Source organism: Balaenoptera physalus (assembly GCF_965194825.1).
Source record: "Balaenoptera physalus genome assembly, chromosome: 7".
NCBI classification, from domain to species: Eukaryota; Metazoa; Chordata; class Mammalia; order Artiodactyla; family Balaenopteridae; genus Balaenoptera; species Balaenoptera physalus.
Genome location: NC_138886.1, coordinates 95704809 through 95722989, shown reverse-complemented (window position 1 = coordinate 95722989; position 18181 = coordinate 95704809). Strand labels below are relative to the sequence as shown.

General features: G+C 38.8%; 1 pseudogene across 1 annotated transcript in view; it reads left to right on the top strand.

The window, feature by feature from the left end:
- Positions 1 to 18181, top strand: part of LOC309664674 (dihydropyrimidinase-like) — a 77921-nt pseudogene that overhangs the window by 20033 nt on the left and 39707 nt on the right. The window contains exons 3-6 of the transcript XR_014268448.1: positions 108 to 287; positions 1545 to 1767; positions 15075 to 15299; positions 17385 to 17527. The product of XR_014268448.1 is annotated as a dihydropyrimidinase-like (transcript). The remainder of the gene's footprint in view (positions 1 to 107; positions 288 to 1544; positions 1768 to 15074; positions 15300 to 17384; positions 17528 to 18181) is intronic.

The following is an 18181-nucleotide window of genomic DNA, read 5'->3' as shown; positions in this document are numbered from 1 at the left end:
TGTCCTTATTTTACTTCATTTTCTTCTGAATGCAAGATTTTGGAGAATGCTGATATTATCTTTAAATTAAAGAGTGACATTTTGTTGTGGTTTTTGTGCCCTTTTAGGTTAAAGAAGAAATGAAAATCCTTACCCAAGATAAAGGTGTGAACTCCTTCAAGATGTTCATGGCCTATAAAGATCTGTACATGCTGAGAGATGGGGAGCTGTACAAGGTCTTCTCTCGGTGCAAGGAAATTGGAGCAATTGCTCAAGTTCATGCAGAAAATGGAGACCTAATTGCAGAGGTAAGTAACTGCCTTCCAGAACTTCCACAGAAATGAAAATGGCCATAACTTAAGGTGAGGATGACTGGCCCCATGTAGGTAAATTCTTTTAATGGATTGGAAGAAAGGAAATTAAGAAACTAATTTTATGTGGCTTGGAAACACGTGACTTGAATTAGTTGCTGCCTGGCTCTGAGTTTTTTGCAGGTGGTATATGTATTGGAATGAGGAGTTCCCTTTTTCAAATCAGTTATTAGATCTCAGACAAGGTTTATTCTAAAAACACAAATATTTTTCTTTGTGTCCCTAGCATTTTTTTTTTTTTAGGTAGCTCAAGCTGCTGGTTCAGAATGCCAAAGTGTGGACATCGGTGAAATCTGATGACTAAAGTAGTGCATTAGGTAGCTGTTTAAAGCCCCATTCTTTTCAGAAACTGGGTATTAAAATGTGCTGTGGAGGAATCTAGATGATATTTCTCATGTTAGTTTCATTATTAATGCCCGAAGGGTACACCATCTGCAAGATTTAAAGAGCTGTCTCTTACCCTTTATGTTAGCTGATCTTTCTCTCTCCCTGGGCTCACTTCCCATTAAAGTCAGTGAGATGGAGGCCCCATGGCCAGGATGGGGGGGGTGTGGTGGGCAGGGGGGCTGATAAGAGGAAAGCATGAGCTGTAAGCTCAAACACACCAGGTTTAAACTGGACTCCTCCGCGTCCTAGCTATGTGACACCAGGCGAGTGATTTTGACACTCTGAGTCTTGACTTCCTGCCTTTTTTGTAAGGAAGGAATAACACTTTTGGAGAGAGGAAATACTGGTCTAATATCACTCCGTGGATTGGGGGAGGAGGCAGTGAAGAGAATGAATCAGTAAAACGTAGAACTAATTACATAATAGCATGAGTCGCTTCATCAAGGATATAATATGGGGGACTAGAATACTTTGTTTTATTATATTTTGTTCTGAACCAATAAAAAGTCTTAAATATGGACACTACTTTTCAAAGACTGTAATTAGAACAGACCTCATTATCTTTGTCACCTTTTCAATCAAAATATTTTGATTGTGAAATATGTATATGAAAAATTAACACATGCTTTGAGAGTAGTAGATTATTTTTACCCAAAACAGACACTGTCTATGCCACAGTCACACACACCTATACCTATTAGATCTAAAATAAAAGCCTGGCAGTGCATTCGTTTCACAACAAAATTATGGGAGTTGTCGTTAGTAAACCTTTCTCACCGGTGTGCATGTTCCTGCTGCCTTTTTTAGGGAGCGAAGAAGATGTTGGCTTTGGGGCTAACGGGTCCCGAGGGCCATGAGCTGAGCCGCCCAGAAGCGGTGGAGGCAGAGGCCACGCTGAGAGCCGTCACCATAGCCGGCGCCGTGAACTGCCCTCTGTGCGTCGTGCACGTGATGAGCAAGTCCGCAGCAAGGGTGATAGCAGATGCCAGGAGGGATGGTAATTCCCGAACTGTAGCCTCGCTTACAACTAGTACTGTTAGCTGAAGAGTAAGGTAAAATAACGCCAACCCGTGCTTTTGCTTATCAGAAAGTTGCCCATGAATTTCCACAACTTTTCTTTCTTTTTTATTTTGAATCTTTGAATTTTATTTTTTTTATACAGCAGGTTCCTATTGGTTATCTATTTTATACATATTGGTGTATATATGTCAATCCCAATCCCAACGATTCTTCCTCCCTTTTTATTAGCATCCTTTCTGTGTTCTCGCAGTCTTACACGTCTGTCTGTTTCTGCCCTCTTCAGCCGCAAGCCCCGCCCTTCACACCACTAACTGCCAACTCTCCAGTGAACTTTACAGAAGCTTCCCTGGCTCTTAGGCACCTCCGCTAGCCCTTCCAGTACCTGAATCAGGGTCAGGCAGGGCACACAGTAGGTGCTCCACAAATTTCTTTTGAATCGAATTGATTCGTCTCACAGCAACTTGGTTGTTGGCGCGATTGAAGCAATTATCCAAATAGTGTTTTTATGACAATTATTTTAAGATTTTTAAAGCAAAGTTATGTTTACTCCAAATTGCTTAATTGCCTCACTTCTATAGTGTAATTTTATATGTAAACAGTCATCTTAAAAGAAAGAGAAAATCTCCTATTGATAAGAATTGAACATGGAAATAATTTTATTCATTGGCCAGTACTGGGAAAGGAAGAATGAAAAACAAATGAGGTGTGTTTTATTCAGTACTTTAGACCCTTCTGGGATGTGGTACTGGTTTCTATCTCTCACTTTTAGGAACCTGGATAATCAGAAATCGTTGTGTAAATCATCCTGGCTATTTGTTTTTTTAAACTGAAACTGGCTGCATTTTTATAACATGGATCTTAAAAACTATGAAAATAGATTTGGCATGTCTATAATTGACACTAAAATAAATTTTTTCAAAATTGCTTCTTGTTGCTTGAGTTTCAATAAGGATTTTGTGCAAGCTAAATGGATTTTTAAATGTAATATATCAGTATCGTGTACTAAGAGTCACCTCAGTTTCACACAGGAGTTAATAAGGTCTTACTACCAGCCATTTCTGGTTGCTTTTTTTCCCCACATATAGTATAATTTCAGTATAAAAGAGCATACCACTTCAAAAAGAATCTGTACTTCAATTTTAAGTTATAGCTTTAGGTTTTGCCACCAGATGGCGCCATTGCTAGCTCTATGAAATTGGTTTTCTCTATTTGCTTTGCAAGTGGTGTACCGTGTGTCCCATAGCCTGTCAGTTAGGTCCGTAATGTCAGAATATGGTTTAACAAACAGCAAAATCAGCAGAAATGGTCAATCTTAACCCACCAGCAATCTGTGATTTTGCCAGTTGTGTCAGGAAACAGTTTCTCGATTAGAGTATTTATTTTGCATTGGGATAGAATTCCATTAGCAGCGGAGTAAGTCTAGGGAAGGTTTTAGAATGTAAATCGTAGGCAGAAAACTATTAAAATTAAATATGAATCTTTTAATTTTATTTTAAATTATTTTTAAATATAATTTTATATTTTGAATATGTAAAACGTGTACCTGGCCCAAAAGTCAAAGTGATATATTAAAAGATATATTCTCAGAGATATCTTGCTTCCTTCCCTAGCTTCTTCATCACATACCCCATAAGTAATTATTTTTATTAATTTATTTCTGGCCTACCCTGTAGTGTTTCTCTTTATGAAAAAGGAACATATCTATATTTTTATTTCTCTTTCTTTCGTACTTGAAAGGTAAAATCCATAGTGTTCTGTATCTTGTTTTTTCCTACTTGAAAATATGTCCTAAAGGTCAGCTCATATTAGGTATAGAGAGCTTCCTCATTCTTGTTTACAGGTGCAGAGCATGCCACTGTATTTGTTCAACTAGTCTCTAATTATGGATATTTGGGTCGTTTCCAATCTTTAGCTGTTACAAATAGAACCACAGTGATGTCCTATGCCTATGCTATTTCATATTTGTGGAAGGTGTATTAGTCTCCTATTACTGCTGTAACAAATTACAGCAAACCTAATGGCTTAAAACAACACACATTTATTATCTTATAGCTCTGGAGGTCGGAAGTCTGCAGTCGGTCACACTGGGCTGGAAGCAAGGTGTTAGCAGGGCTGTGTTCCTTCTGGAGGCTCTAGGGGGTATGCCCTTCCTTGCCTTCTCTAGCTTCTAGAGACCACCTACATTCCTTTGTTCCTGTCTCCCTTCCTCCATCTTCACAGCCAGCAATGGTGGATGGAGAACATTGCATTATTCTGATCTCTCTCTTCTACTTTAAGGGTCCTTGGATGACATTGAACCCACCTAATTAATTCAGGATAATCTCCCTATCTCAAGATCCTTAATTTACTCACATCGGTGAAGTCCCTTCTGCCAAGTAGGGTTAACATATTCACAGGCTATGGGGATTAGGACATGGACATCTTTGGGGCACCATTATTGTGTCTCCCACAAAAGGGTAGCCTCAGGGTAGAGTCCTAGAAATGAGAACCTGGAAATGGTTCAAAGGGCAAGTGCATATCTACTTTTTGGACGTTGCTAAATCCCTTTGCAAAGGGGTTGTAAACATGAAATACTTAAAATGTCAGCCCAAATGATTTACCGTAATAACACTTGTGAAAATACTCTAACGCGCAATTTTCCGAGGCAGCAGAGGTCCAGAATAAATTAGCACGAGAGATTGTTCCATCGCTGGCATGTGACCTCTCACAGATGGTCAAGCAGTGTCAATCCATTCACATGGTGACTGCATCAGCCAATCCAAGGGCAGATCCATGGGGAGTACAGAGTGACAAGAGCTGGTGGACACACTGACCTTTTTATAGAAGATTCCTCTACTCTGTATGCATTTATCATCTAACGTAGTTTCTGAACATAAAAGAGCAAGATACATCTATTCATTGTTATCTTGTTTAAAGAAGAAAAAATTCAGCCTTATAGATTTGTAATATGAACATCTGTAGATACCTTTGCCAGCCCATTCCATCATCTAGGGCCTTGCCACTCAGAGTGTGGTCCCTGGAACACAGTGCTGACATCCCGTGAGAGCTCGTTAGCGATGCAGGTCCTTGGACCTCATCGCAGATGCACTGAATCAGAATGTGCCCTTATAACCAGAACCCCAGGTGATTCCTATGCGTATTGAATTTGAGACTCACTGCCCCAGGAGGCACAAAAGATACCCGATTAGTAACTGTCTCTATTGTAGTTGCCTAGCAATAAAATGCTCTTATTACCTTGGATTTTATTGTTGAATTGCCAACTATATACCCCAAAGATAGCGACCTGAGGGTTAATGATTATAACAGCTAACTTTGTTGAGTGCTTAATATGTGCTTGGCACATATTTTAATATATCCTTTATCTCATTTCAAGTTTTATTATAGATTATCTCATCAATGCATTGTAATATACAATCTTTTTTTAAATTGTCATAACAATGCTTCAAGCTAAATTTTTTCACTGTTTTGTGACTGATGAAATTGAGGCTTGGAAAAGTTTGGTAAATTAAGCCCATGATCACTTTACTAGTACGTGCTAAACCTGAAATTCAAGTCTATCCAACTCCAAAGCCCACATTTTTTATTACCCTCCACCCTGTTCCAGAAGAAATCAGTTTACAGAGTTGGGAAATGCAGATACCAAGTTTATATTTAATTGGTTTTGTTTATTGGCCTTACATTTTTAACAGATTTATTTAAAATATTGCCATCATTTTGTTATTTTTTTATCATTGTTAAAAGGAGAAAACATTCCAGAAATGGAAATGGTCAAGAATCTATTAAGTGAAGAGTAAACATCTTCTATCTCTCTCAGCTCAGTCCTTGGAACTAGCAATTTTTAACCATGTCTGTTTTTTTGGTGGTTTCCTTCAAATTTCTAAACCATAAATTTGTAAGTAGTGACTTATAAATTTTTGACAGTATCACTTGACTCTGAGTGATGAAAAAAGAACAGTCTAGCCTACATAAATCTTACCTCTCACCTCCTGAGTTTTGTTAGTAGTAAATGTTCACTTCAGGTAATATTACTTAAATTTATGTATTTTGGCTATTTTTTGTGTGTGGTATCTCTTTATTCTCCACTAGGCTGAGAAGGAATTGAGAGGCCCAGCATCACCCTCTCTGCCCCCTCCCGACTTCTTTCAGCCGTATTATTATCTTTACATGGACAGGAGTTACCGCATTTTCAGTTGGCTTTAGAACTAGAATCAGGTCTTTCAAGCTTTGTCTATAGGTTAGGTCTAAAATTTAGAACTGTTATAAAGTAAGATTGTGGAAATATTCTTCTTGGTAGAAACAATTCAGGAGAAGAGAACCTCAGAGGAATTTATATCACTAACTTGAGAGTGAAAGCTAATGTCATTTAACTCTTGGAGAGGCCATCGCCAAGTGTCAAGGTGAAGTGGGTTTCCTTTCCTACACTCCCATAAGATTAACGGCATGCCTTATTTTAATTGGCTACATATTTAGACCATTATTGTCTTGTAAAGTTTTTTTGGGCTTGGAATTTTTCCAGTTAGCTCTTTTGAATATAGGTTCAGAAAAGAAACATGTACACCTTCTATATCATGAAGATTTTCTAGCTTCTACCTCATACCTTCTATTGAATGGAATCAGCTTCTATTGAAATGAATCAGCTCTTCTTGCAGAGATATTTTTTTAGGAGGAGAATCTTTTGGCTTTCTGCTTTATTTTTATACTTTCCAAGCTGTAGAGATGCCATCCTTGGATTTCTTTTCACAGAATCCTAGGTTGGATATACTGTTTCTTGGATCCCATCTCTCCCCTTTCCTTGAATTACTGTGAAGATTCTCATGTAATTTTTTTTTTTTAAATACTAATTGTAAAGTCTGCAGTGGATATATAGGTGTTCATCCAGATTTTATGTTTTTGTTTTTAAATTTTGTATTTATTATTTATTTATTATTTTTATTTTTGGCTGTGTTGGGTCTTCGTTTCTGTACGAGGGCTTTCTCCAGTTGCGGCAAGTGGGGGCCACTCTTCATCGCGGCGCGTGGGCCTCTCTTGTTGCGGAGCAGAGGCTCCAGACGCTCAGGCTCAGTAGTTGTGGCTCATGGGCCCAGTTGCTCTGCGGCATGTGGGATCTTCCCAGACCAGGGCTCGAACCCATGTCCCCTGCATTGGCAGGCAGATTCTCAACCACTGCGCCACCAGGGAAGCCCCTCTCATGTGATTTTTTAAAAAAATATTTATTTAGTGAGTTATTTCGCTGCATCGGGGCTTAGTTGCCCTGCAGCATGTGGGATCTTAGTTCCCTGTGTCCCCTGTGCTGGAAGGCAGATTCTTAACCACTGGACCACCAGGGAAGTCCCTCTCATGTGAGTTTTAAAGGAAGAGTGTTAGAAGGTAAATTTTCTGATTCTTTGTCCTCAAGCTTGTTTGCAACTTGAATGGACATAGAATTCTAGGTTCAGAATTACTTCCTTGTGAATTATAAGGGCACCATTTCATTCTCTTCTGGCGTCTAGTGTTACTGATACATAGACAAATGCCAATAAAATTCATGTCCGTTTGTCACTTTTTTCACCATCCGGAAGATTTTTATATTTCCTCTTCATTTTAGACTTCCAGAAATTATATTAAGACTATGTTTAGCAGTAGGATTTTTAAAAATTCACCTTCATGTTCAGATGTCTGTTTAATCTGAAGGCTGATCTTTTTTTTTTTTTTTTTTTTTTATTTATTTATTTTTGGCTGTGTTGGGTCTTCGTTTCTGTGTGAGGGCTTTCTCTAGTTGCGGCAAGCGGGGGCCACTCTTCATCGCGGTGCACGGGCCTCTCACTGTCGCGGCCTCTCCCGTTGCGGAGCACAGGCTCCAGACGCGCAGGCTCAGTAATTGTGGCTCACGGGCTTAGTTGCTCCGTGGCATGTGGGATCTTCCCAGACCAGGGCTTGAACCCGTGTCCCCTGCATTGGCAGGCAGATTCTTAACCACTGTGCCACCAGGGAAGCCCCTGAAGGCTGATCTTTGATTCTGAAAATTTTTCTTCTATTATTTCCTTCATATTAATTTTCTCTGTTCCTCTCTTGGAACTCCAGTATAAGACCTCTTGAACTAAGCCTCCATGTCCTTTAACTACTTTCACCTTTAAAAAAACCTGCTTTTTGCTCTGTATTTTAGGAAAGGATTTTGTTTACTTCTTCTTTCCTTCTAATAAACTTTAATTTTGGTAATGATATATTTATTTCCAAGAAAACACTTGTTCTCTGATAGCTCTTTTTTTTCCTACAGTTGCTTACTTTTAAATTTTTTTCCTTCAATAGATGAGATCTTTTTGACCTCATTAGAATACTAACAGAGATTTTTTTTTTTTTTTTAATTCTGTTTCCTGGATTATCTTTGTTTCTTGCTGAGTCAATTTTTCAGTTTTTTTTTTTAAACATCTTGGCCCTTCTTTTTATGTTGTTTGTTTTTTCTTGAAGTGTCTGGTGATCTTGGGCTGTCTGTATTCATGACTGGACAGTTCAGGTGATTAGAGTAAGGAGCTGGTGTGGATTCCCTCTGCTGTTGAGCAGGCCCCGCCCCCAAATGAGAGCAGCAACAATGAGACTATGAACTTTGTGAATGTAAATGGGGCGTGGTCACTGGTGAGCTTCGGTTTTCAGGTGAGCTTCACTCTGTAGCATCAGCACCACCTTAGAAAGCTTTGTTCCCCAGGCAGAGGGTGGGATGAGGGCTAACTGCCCCAACTCATCCCCTTCCTCACACCAGGAGGAATGTCTGTCATGACCCTTCTGCTCGTTTGAGTTCAAGCTGTAGCTGCTTCTACTTTCCTTTAGAAGCATTGCCATCCCATCAGCTTTCTGTCTTCCTACAATCTGTCATAACCTCTGGTCGGCCATGGTTCCTCTTTTTATTCTCAGCACAGTTTTGGATTTTGTTCATCTGTTGTACATCTTCACCAGGGTTTGATGTGAACTGGGAAGCAAGAGACGGGAATGCATGTTCAGTCCATCAACTTTCTTTCAAAGCTTGCGGTTTCCCTACCATGATATTTCCTTTTAGCATTCAGCACCTGCAATAAAAAGTGAAAAGCAGGTTACAGGGAAAAGAAGAAAGCTTTCACATGCAAGCCATGGAAAGCTGAGTTGCCTTTGACCATTTGCAAGGAATTTCAATTTCATGGTTATTTCAAGTCTCAGTTAATCTAAGTTGAATAACTAGGTTAGTTCCCATCTATACTGTGAGAAGCCACTTTTGCAAAAAATGAGGCAAAGGAATCAGAAGGCTGTCCCTGGGGTGTTATCCTTTTCTTCCAGAAGCAGAATCCCCCCTCCCTTGCTCCATACCCCCAGTATAAAGTTGGACAAACCAGCTGAAATTGTATCTCATATACAAGTTCCCACCTACCACTCTCAGACCTCTCTCACTCACTGTACTCTAGTCTTTGTCCAAATAGTATATGTGTCAATATATGTCATTTGTTTCAGTGGCAGAGGTATTTTTTACTTTGGTTTGAGTAGCTTTGGGTATCGATGTTCCTTTTCTGCCGTGTATTGACATATGGAATTAATAATGTTTAAAAAAACATATTGTTCACCTCTCCTTCCCACCTCCCAGTAAAACTTGCATGCATATGGATTCATTACTTTTCTGGTGCTTTGCTTAGAATGGTGGCGATTTCTCCCAGCAACTTACTTGATGCTCTCTTTGGTGTATATCTGTTATAATAAATTTGTTTACCAATTAATGACTGAAATTTTCAGTACTTTTTTTTAGTTCCCTGTTTAACTTGTTTTAATTTACCTTAATAAAGCTAATTCTATTTTATATCCATATTTGTGTCTTTAGGGGATAAATATGACTCTCACTTGAACTTATTAATAAAATGTTTTCTTTATGCTTTTCATAAAAAACCAAGTTACTGGACATCTAATATATGCTTGGCACTGTGCTCTTGGCATTGGATTTGCAAAAATGATTAAGATAACTTTGGTTCTCAGGTAGCTCACAGTGAACTGGGCTACATGATGGTTGGGGGTTTTTGTTTGCTTTGCTTTGCTTTGGTTTTGGTTTTCCATGTTGTAGAAAGCTTTATTTTCTAGGCTTATTGCTGTAAAATATAAACTTCTCTTACAGAGAGGTTTAGATGTCCTATTTTCCATTTTATTTAAACTCTGCCCCCCCCCCCACAGCGTATTTCTTTTGTATTTGAGGACTAACAGGGAAAAAGGGCCACACAGAGGCCACTCTCTGCCCATGTGGTCACACTGCCCCCTGCTTGTTGGTGCTGAAGAGAGAAAACCAAATCTCACGCAAGTACTATGAGCTGATGCTTGGTAACCAGTGCTTTTCCTAAGAAAGGGTTGATGTGTGCCCGAGTTAAGGTGGATTTGAATCTCAGGCTTCCTTTTTTCTCTCTTGTGCATGAACATCCGAACATCCCTTGTCCTTTAAATTTAGAACAAGATGATTTACCTTATGTCCAACTGCGAAGCAGTTCAAGACTGCCCATTTTAAAAGATTAAAAAAAAAAAAAAGAATTGTGTAACCATAAGGAAACTAACATTTGTAGAATGTATTTGTTTGCTGCTCTAACAAAGTACCACAGACTGGGTGGCTTAAAACAACGGAAATTAATTTTCTTACAGTCCTGGAGGCTAGAAGTTCAAGACCTAAGTGTTGGCAACATTGGTTTTCCTGTGGGCACTGAAGGAAGGATGCGTGCGCTCCAGACCTCTCTCCTTGGCTTGGAAGGGCTGTCTCCTCCCTGTGTCTTCACGTTGTCTTCCCTCTGTGTGTGTGTGTGTCCAGATTTCCTCTGCTTATAAGGACCCCAGTCGTATTGAATGAGGGCTCACTTCTAATGACCTCATTTTAACCTAATTACCTCTTTAAAGCGCCGTATCTCCAAATACAGTCACATTCTGAGATACTGGGGGTTAGGACTTTAACATGTGAATTTTGACAAGGGACACAATTCAGCTCATAACATGAAGTGACTGCAGGATCCCAGGAAGATGCTAGGTATTTTCGTATACGTTAAGTTGTTTGATCCTCACAAAATTGCCACACTAGAGGGACTTTATGATCCCATTTCATAGATGAGAACAGCTGAGACCAAGAGCAATGACTTATCATGCACAAGGTCACCAACTAAAAGCAAGATCAGGATTTGAACCTAAATCTGTGTGAGCTACTTTATTATGCTGCTTCTACATATTTTCCTTCTCAATTATTTTCTTTCTTTGTAAGTGTAATATTTTGAATGCAAGCAAAGCCCAGGAAGGTTCTACTTTATCCTTCTAGCTGGGAGAAATTATTTTTATAAAAGCGTTTGGCCTTCTGTTTGGCAGGCAGTGCTTCCACTCCTGGGCACCTATGCCAGCAGCTTCTCTGCATCTTTCAACCTTTTCTAAAAGATCCCATGACTTGATTACATGCTGCTCCCAAATTCAGACAAGATGTTAACATCTGCTCTGTCACTTTCATCTAATAAACAATGGGCTGTCTGGTCAGGGATGGGGTGTAGTTTTGGTTGGTTTGACATGTTTCACTATTTGGAAGTCGTAACAATGTCTCAGAGAGCGGAACTCCTTTAACTGGGAGATTGCATCATAAGTGAAGACTCTTTTTTGGTTTTGAGCTAAAGGATGGAGAAAGAAGGAGAGAACACGTATGGGGAGACAGGATACAACATAATGTGAAACTTGCTGAGACAGTGGGAGGATATTAATGATGGATATGTACTGTCTCCCAGGAGTTGCTGAAATCGTCTGGTCTCGAATGTAATCAGGAGAGTATCAGACTAGGACAGATTTAGGACTTTTCATTACTAACCTGTTAAGTGTAGCAAATCAAACCAGTAAGTGAAATTGGAAAATTGCTTAACCATGTCCACAGATCTTATGGTTGACTTTTAAAAATACATGCTCTTTACCAAGAAATGAAAAATGATACTTTTCCTACTAACATACTGCGTATGTATGGTATGTTATCAGTATACTAGGATTCTAATTCTAATGTACCACTCACTACCCCTGTGTCATAGACAAATTAGTCTTATTGAGTGTCAGTTTCTTTGTCTGTCAAATCAGTGTTTGGGTTGCCATGAAGGTCAAGTAAGGTATATGATCTTCAAGCTGCATTTGCAAACTCTAGAGTGCTATGCATACATTAGATATATTTATTACTACTTTATTTCTGGCCCAAATCTAACAGAACCCGCCATTATGCTGAATTAATCTAGTTTGATTCTTCAATTGATGTATTATCCAGGCCCCTTGTTTCCTTTTTACAGCTTGCATGCTGTTTAGTCCTTTGAAAAATGTCTTAGAACCATTGTGAAATACAGGGAAGAATAGTTAGAAATTTTTACTTTTTTATTTTTTCATTTTTTTAAGTACTTACAGATAATTAATGGGGAGACAGTTGAAAATAACCCTGTTAACAAAGAGATTGTTGTATATACCAAAAAAGTGGCACGTCATATTTTAAAGGTGCTAAGCCCTTCCAAGGAAATTACCTGTCATCTGGTTTCAAAAGAGTCCTGGCAAACTCCTGGTAGATGCTGACACTTTTAATTTTTCCTGAGAGCTATTAAAATTGTAGAAATTTTGGAACTGTATTCCCATACCACCTTGATGGGCCAAATGATTGAACAGAACATGTGATTAGACTCTTTCCTCTGTAATGAAGTACCAGGAAAAATCCTGAGTTGGCAACTTGTAAAGCGATTGCAGATCAAGAATCTGAGTTTTTCACTGTCCAAGCATCCATAAGAAGTTCTCTTGGAATAGGAAGGTCTCTTTGTACCTGCAAATACAATACCATGCCTGTCCTGTTATCTCTCCAGTAAATAGTGCATTACCTCTTAGTTCATGTTAAAAGTGATTGTTTCTTGTTCGGTACACCAGAAGGAGATACTAACGGCATTTCCTCTTTTCTGGGAATAGGACAGTAAGAAACGGGGTGGGATTCACCTAATGTGTGTATATCGTGAAAGTGAAGGATATTAGCCGTGGCTAAGTTCTTGGAGGAGAACTTTTATTAACAGTAGTTTGATGCTAGGTTACATAAGAGGCAAAGTTGGTTAGGCTTCAAGCAGCCTTGCTTTCAGGGTTTTTCAAATCCCTAGGCTCACTGGAGGAAGATGGCTCATTTTGGGGAGAAATGATCTGTGAGGTAATAGGGTGCTACGTTCCAACTCAGTATGACTCAGGCAGCTGGTGGCCATCCACGGTCAGGACTCTGAGGAAATCAGTGCATTTCAGTTGTGTATCAGGATTTTAACTAAAGTCTGGCATCTGGTTAACCAGAGTGAAGTAATTGGGATGCCAGCTTCTCCTTTCTGTGCACTCTCCTTCATGACTGCTTGGATATGAGCAGGTTGGTGCCAAAGAATCTATTATGCTGACAAATCCTAATCAGAGATAGGCTCCTGATTTTAAATTCAAATTCACTACAAGCTATTAACTTTTCTAACATAGTGTGCTTTTGATGGCCTCATTTGCATGATTTTATAAATATGCATTCCTGGCTACAATTTTATTATCTGAGTGTTATTTTATTTAACATAAGTTTTTAGAGGAGGTTTATACCTTAAGGGTGTGCAAAGATGATCAATCTACTTGCAACAGAGATATAGTGTGGTTGGACTCCGTATGACCATATGATCATTGTCATCAGGATAGTATAGTGTAGAGGTTAGGACCACTCAAGTCAAAATGCCTGGATTCGGACCCTACCTTCTCCACCCCATCTATGCTGAGTGCATGTAATTTAACTGTACAGAAGTTACTTAATCCTATAAGCCTTAACCTCATCTTTTTTAAAAGTTTTATCTTTATTTATTCTCTTAAAATATAGTTGATTTACAATGCTGTGTTAGTTTCAGGTGTACCGCAAAGTGATTCAGTTATACACATATATACATATATATATATATTCTTTTTCAGATTCTTTTCCCTTATAGATTATTACAAAATATTAAATATAGTTCCCTGTGCTATACAGTAGGTCCTCGTTGTTTATCTGTTTTACATATAGTAGTGTGTATTTGTTAATCCCAAGCTCCTAATTTATCCCTCCCTCCCTTCCCCTTTGGTAACCATAAGTTTGTTTTCTATGTCTGTGGGTCTATTTCTGTTTTGTAAATAAGTTCGTTTGTATCATTGTTTTTTAGATTCCACATATAAGCGATATCGTATGCTATTTCTCTTTCTCTGTCTGGCTTACTTCACTTAGTGTATGATAATCTCTAGGTCCATCCATGTTGCTGCAAATGGAGGTCTGGACCTTCCATTGACCTCCCAGTCTTCTGTTCTACTTGATCTCACAGGCCCTGGGGAATCCTTCATCTGGAGACCCAAAAGCATTGGCTTAATTGTGTTATGATGTGGTGTAAAATCTCTCCTGGCCACAGAGAAATCAGATCATTTTTACTGAAATTTTCCTCTGCTCTGATTTTTTCGTTGTCTTTTCTATCTCTTGCTGCCTAGGACCAGGTCTCTTCAATATGCCCCATTTTTATCGTACAGAATAGTCTTGAATATTTTTCTATGCTGATATAACCCAGGAACCAGATGTGCTTGTTGTATAGATACAAGAGATGATGATCTAGGGCAGAGCCACTGGAGAGGTGAAAGGCAAAATCCTACCCTCTGAGCAGGTTATCCCCATGAAAGGCCATCCAAACTATTTTCAGATGCTGTTTTGGGAGACATTTTGATCATTTTTTCTTGAGAAATACACCATTCGTGGACATTCAGACATTCCCCATTCACGGATACTCAGATCCAGGTTAACAAAGAGCTTTTCACCACAGACTGTCCAAGAGTTCACTTGCCATTTCCTTTCAGGCTCCTACCTCCTTCAGCCTTCTACATCCCCGAGGTGACTCACAGGTCAAAGCACAATTCCTGTTGCTCGTGACCTCAACATCCTCAGCCAGTGTCCCACCTCTGCTCATCACAACATTGCCATGTGGCCAGGGGCTGCCTCTGTTCATGTGAATCACCCTGGTTCATCTTTGTGTAGTTCTGTACTCACAAGAAATGTTCACTTATGTTATTGCCAGTGATCCTGAATACTTGTCATCAAGTATATATAATTACCAATTTCTAGATGAGAAACTGAGCATTGGACAAACTCATCGTCATATAACCAATAGGTGATGGAGCCTAGAACCCACTTTTTCTGACCCAAGCACGATCCTTCATCATGCTTCATGTAAGAGTATTATTCTCCAAAAGTGTTTCCTGGAATAGAGACAGGCATGGGTGAAATATGTACTTGAAAAAAGCTGCTCATTCTCCATTGCAGTTTTCTGACTATCAGTTGAGAATGGGGTCCAGAGACCAGGGAAGGTTATGGTAGCTTCCTCCTGACATATTCTATCTACTCACCCCTATTGCTCTTGTGTGTTTCTCTTTTACAGTGGTGATCTAACCATAACAGGGTCTGACCACTGCACTTTCAACACCTGCCAGAAAGCTCTTGGGAAGGATGATTTTACTAAGATTCCCAATGGAGTGAATGGTGTTGAGGACCGGATGTCAGTAACATGGGAAAAAGGCGTGGTGAGTTTCACAGGATTCAGTCTGTTTTGCCTGATTTTTCAGCCAGAATCTGGCCCATTTTAGGACCAGAGTGGCAAAAGCCTTCATAGAGAAGTTTTTTGATTGTTTTCACTAGAGTGGAAACTGGGAATACAACAGTATCAGCACCACCATGCCATCCCCCAAGATAATAATGAAAAACAATTTTCTTCTCTGCATGGTTTAGAGGATGCTTTGCACCATGATGCAGACATTAGGGGATAAATTTAGATTGGGTACCTAGAGGATTATTCTTGAAATCTTTGAAATGTAATAGCACTTCGACTTGATTTCCATGTTTTTGAATCCTAGTTCCTCATGTGTCACTGATACAAATACTTGGAATGATTGAAAGGACATGAAGAATTTTTATTACGTTCATACCTCCTTTTCATAGAAAAATGTAGATATCCCTTTTAAAGAACTTTTGGATATTATGTTTTAAAAACTGCTGTATGAGGTTACATAAATAATAATCCAAAATATAGAAAGATTTTTTTAAAAATTTCATGATTTAAAATTTTCTACCTGAGGATGAAGAAGAATCAAATGGCTAAATGTTCATATGTTAGCCTATCCAGCCAGCTGACAAGTGTAGTTGTAAAGATCAGCAGTGGAGACTTGCCTGGTAAGACCTGAGGTCCCCATTGTCATGCCATTCTCACCCATCTCTCAGAACCCCTCCCTTCAATGGCACATTAATCACATCTCACACCTCAGAATCCCTTACACATACCCCTGACTTCTAGCTCTAATATTTTACCAGGTCTTGTCAATTTTATTTCCAAAATGCCTCCTTATTTCCACCATCATGTCCACCATTCTACTTTGAGTCCCATGTCTTGTTTGGACCATTGCAGTAGTCTCACAGCTGGTGCCCCTGCCTCCACTCTCTGGCTTACTACAATCTATCCCATACTCTAAGACCAGAGTTGCCTTTCAAACACCAGGGTCTGTTCATGCTACTTTCCTCTCTAAAATCCTTTAATTTTCAGCATTACTTATTGGATGATATTTGAACAGTTAATTTCCATGCAAGGATCTTCAAAACATCTCTACAGCCCTATCTTCTACCAATTGTCCTCTCCACCCCCTGCTACCTCTACCCTAATTCTAAGCATCCCAGATGACTTTTCTTCTCTTTCTCTTTGCTTAGACTTTCTTGATAACAGTCCAACCTTTCACTTTGAACTTGTGTGAATTACAATGAGTACCGTCATTACAGCAGATTTTCATAATATATAAAGTGTAGAAATGGCTTTCAAGTGATCAGATACTTCTTCATAATATACAGGAGCCTATGTTGTTTTCTGAAACATTCAGATGGTTTATTTAGGGGAAAATTACTTTCAGGACATGGTTCTTAATGTTTTTATGAGATGGGGACCCTTTGATAATTAAATAAACCTTAAGGATGCTCTTGCCATGTAAATGTACATAGGGATAAATTCTCAACATTTAAAAACAAATCATTTTAGAGGGATCACATCCCACTGAAGTTTGTCCATATTAAAATCTCTTATAGCAGACTGTCCATGACTGTTGGTTCATGTAAATTTCAGTAGCACAAAATTGAACCTCTTAGTTGATTTCTAAAAGCGTTGTCACCTGAATTATAGGTCTATCTTATTTTAACTCTATAATATTCCATATAATGTCTACATGATCATCTCATAAATCTTAGGCCCAGATTATAAATGTAGTAGGTGGTGGTAGTAAACTTCAAACAAGAACTGGAAATATTGTTACCAATATTTAGCTCTTGTCTGTGTGATTTTGGAAAGAATGGGAAAAATTAATGGAGCTGTTTTGTTAAGCTGATAGGTTTTTGAAAAATTATCTTCAGGCTTCCATATATAACCCCATTCATCCCCATCATTATCATTATGATTGTTTAAGATTTATCAGTATTCACAGATGTGTTTGGCTTCACGATATAAGAAATTCGATGCAGTTTTATTTGGTTCTAAGAGAGAAAATTCTTATACTTTGATTGACAGGAGATTTTTAGTGTTTTATCATTTATCAGGAAAAGAAATGTATTTTCTTCCTTGAATTGTTTTACAGCACAGTGGCAAAATGGATGAAAACTGGTTCGTGGCAGTTACCAGCACAAATGCAGCTAAAATCTTTAATCTGTATCCAAGAAAAGGAAGAATAGCTGTGGGCTGAGACGCTGACATTGTGATTTGGGACCCAAAAGCCACAAGGTAAGTCTAAGTTTTTGTATTGGCTTCTCCATGGAGACAAAGCACTAACTTGCAAAGAAATTTTCATTGGCCTTAATCAGCCATTTCTTATTAGGTGATTTATTTAGCCAGGCTCAGGTATTTTGAGCCTATGCACAAGATAAAGGTTTTGATGTACAAACATTCTTTTGTTTTCCTTGGCATAGAGAATGCAAAAGTTGTGTTGCTTCCCATTCCCTGGAAATGCATGTGTGTATAAAACCAGTATGAATTTCCCACTTCAGTGCTTGGCAAACACCTGAGTTCACATGGAGGAAAGGTGCAGAGCAATGAAGAAAAGGAAAGGCTTAGTTTGAAAAGGGCTGCATTGAAAACTCGAAATAATTACAGCCTTCTTGCAGCTTCCAGATAGAAAAATTCCAGCACAAAGGATGTCACTTTTAGTTAGCCAAATTTTCCAGCTGAGTTCATCTTGAGCCTGTCATTCCCAGTAGACTCCGGCTTTTTGTTTCCAATTTCCATAATTCTATGTGAGTATTGCAGGTTTGGCTGATTCCACCAATTCAGAAAAGTATTCAATAGAAGCTGAAGCTTTGTTAATTTCTCCTTATAGGATGTTGGCACAGACAACACCTGCATCCTGATTTCTGTTTTTCATAAACTCTGCAGCTGTAA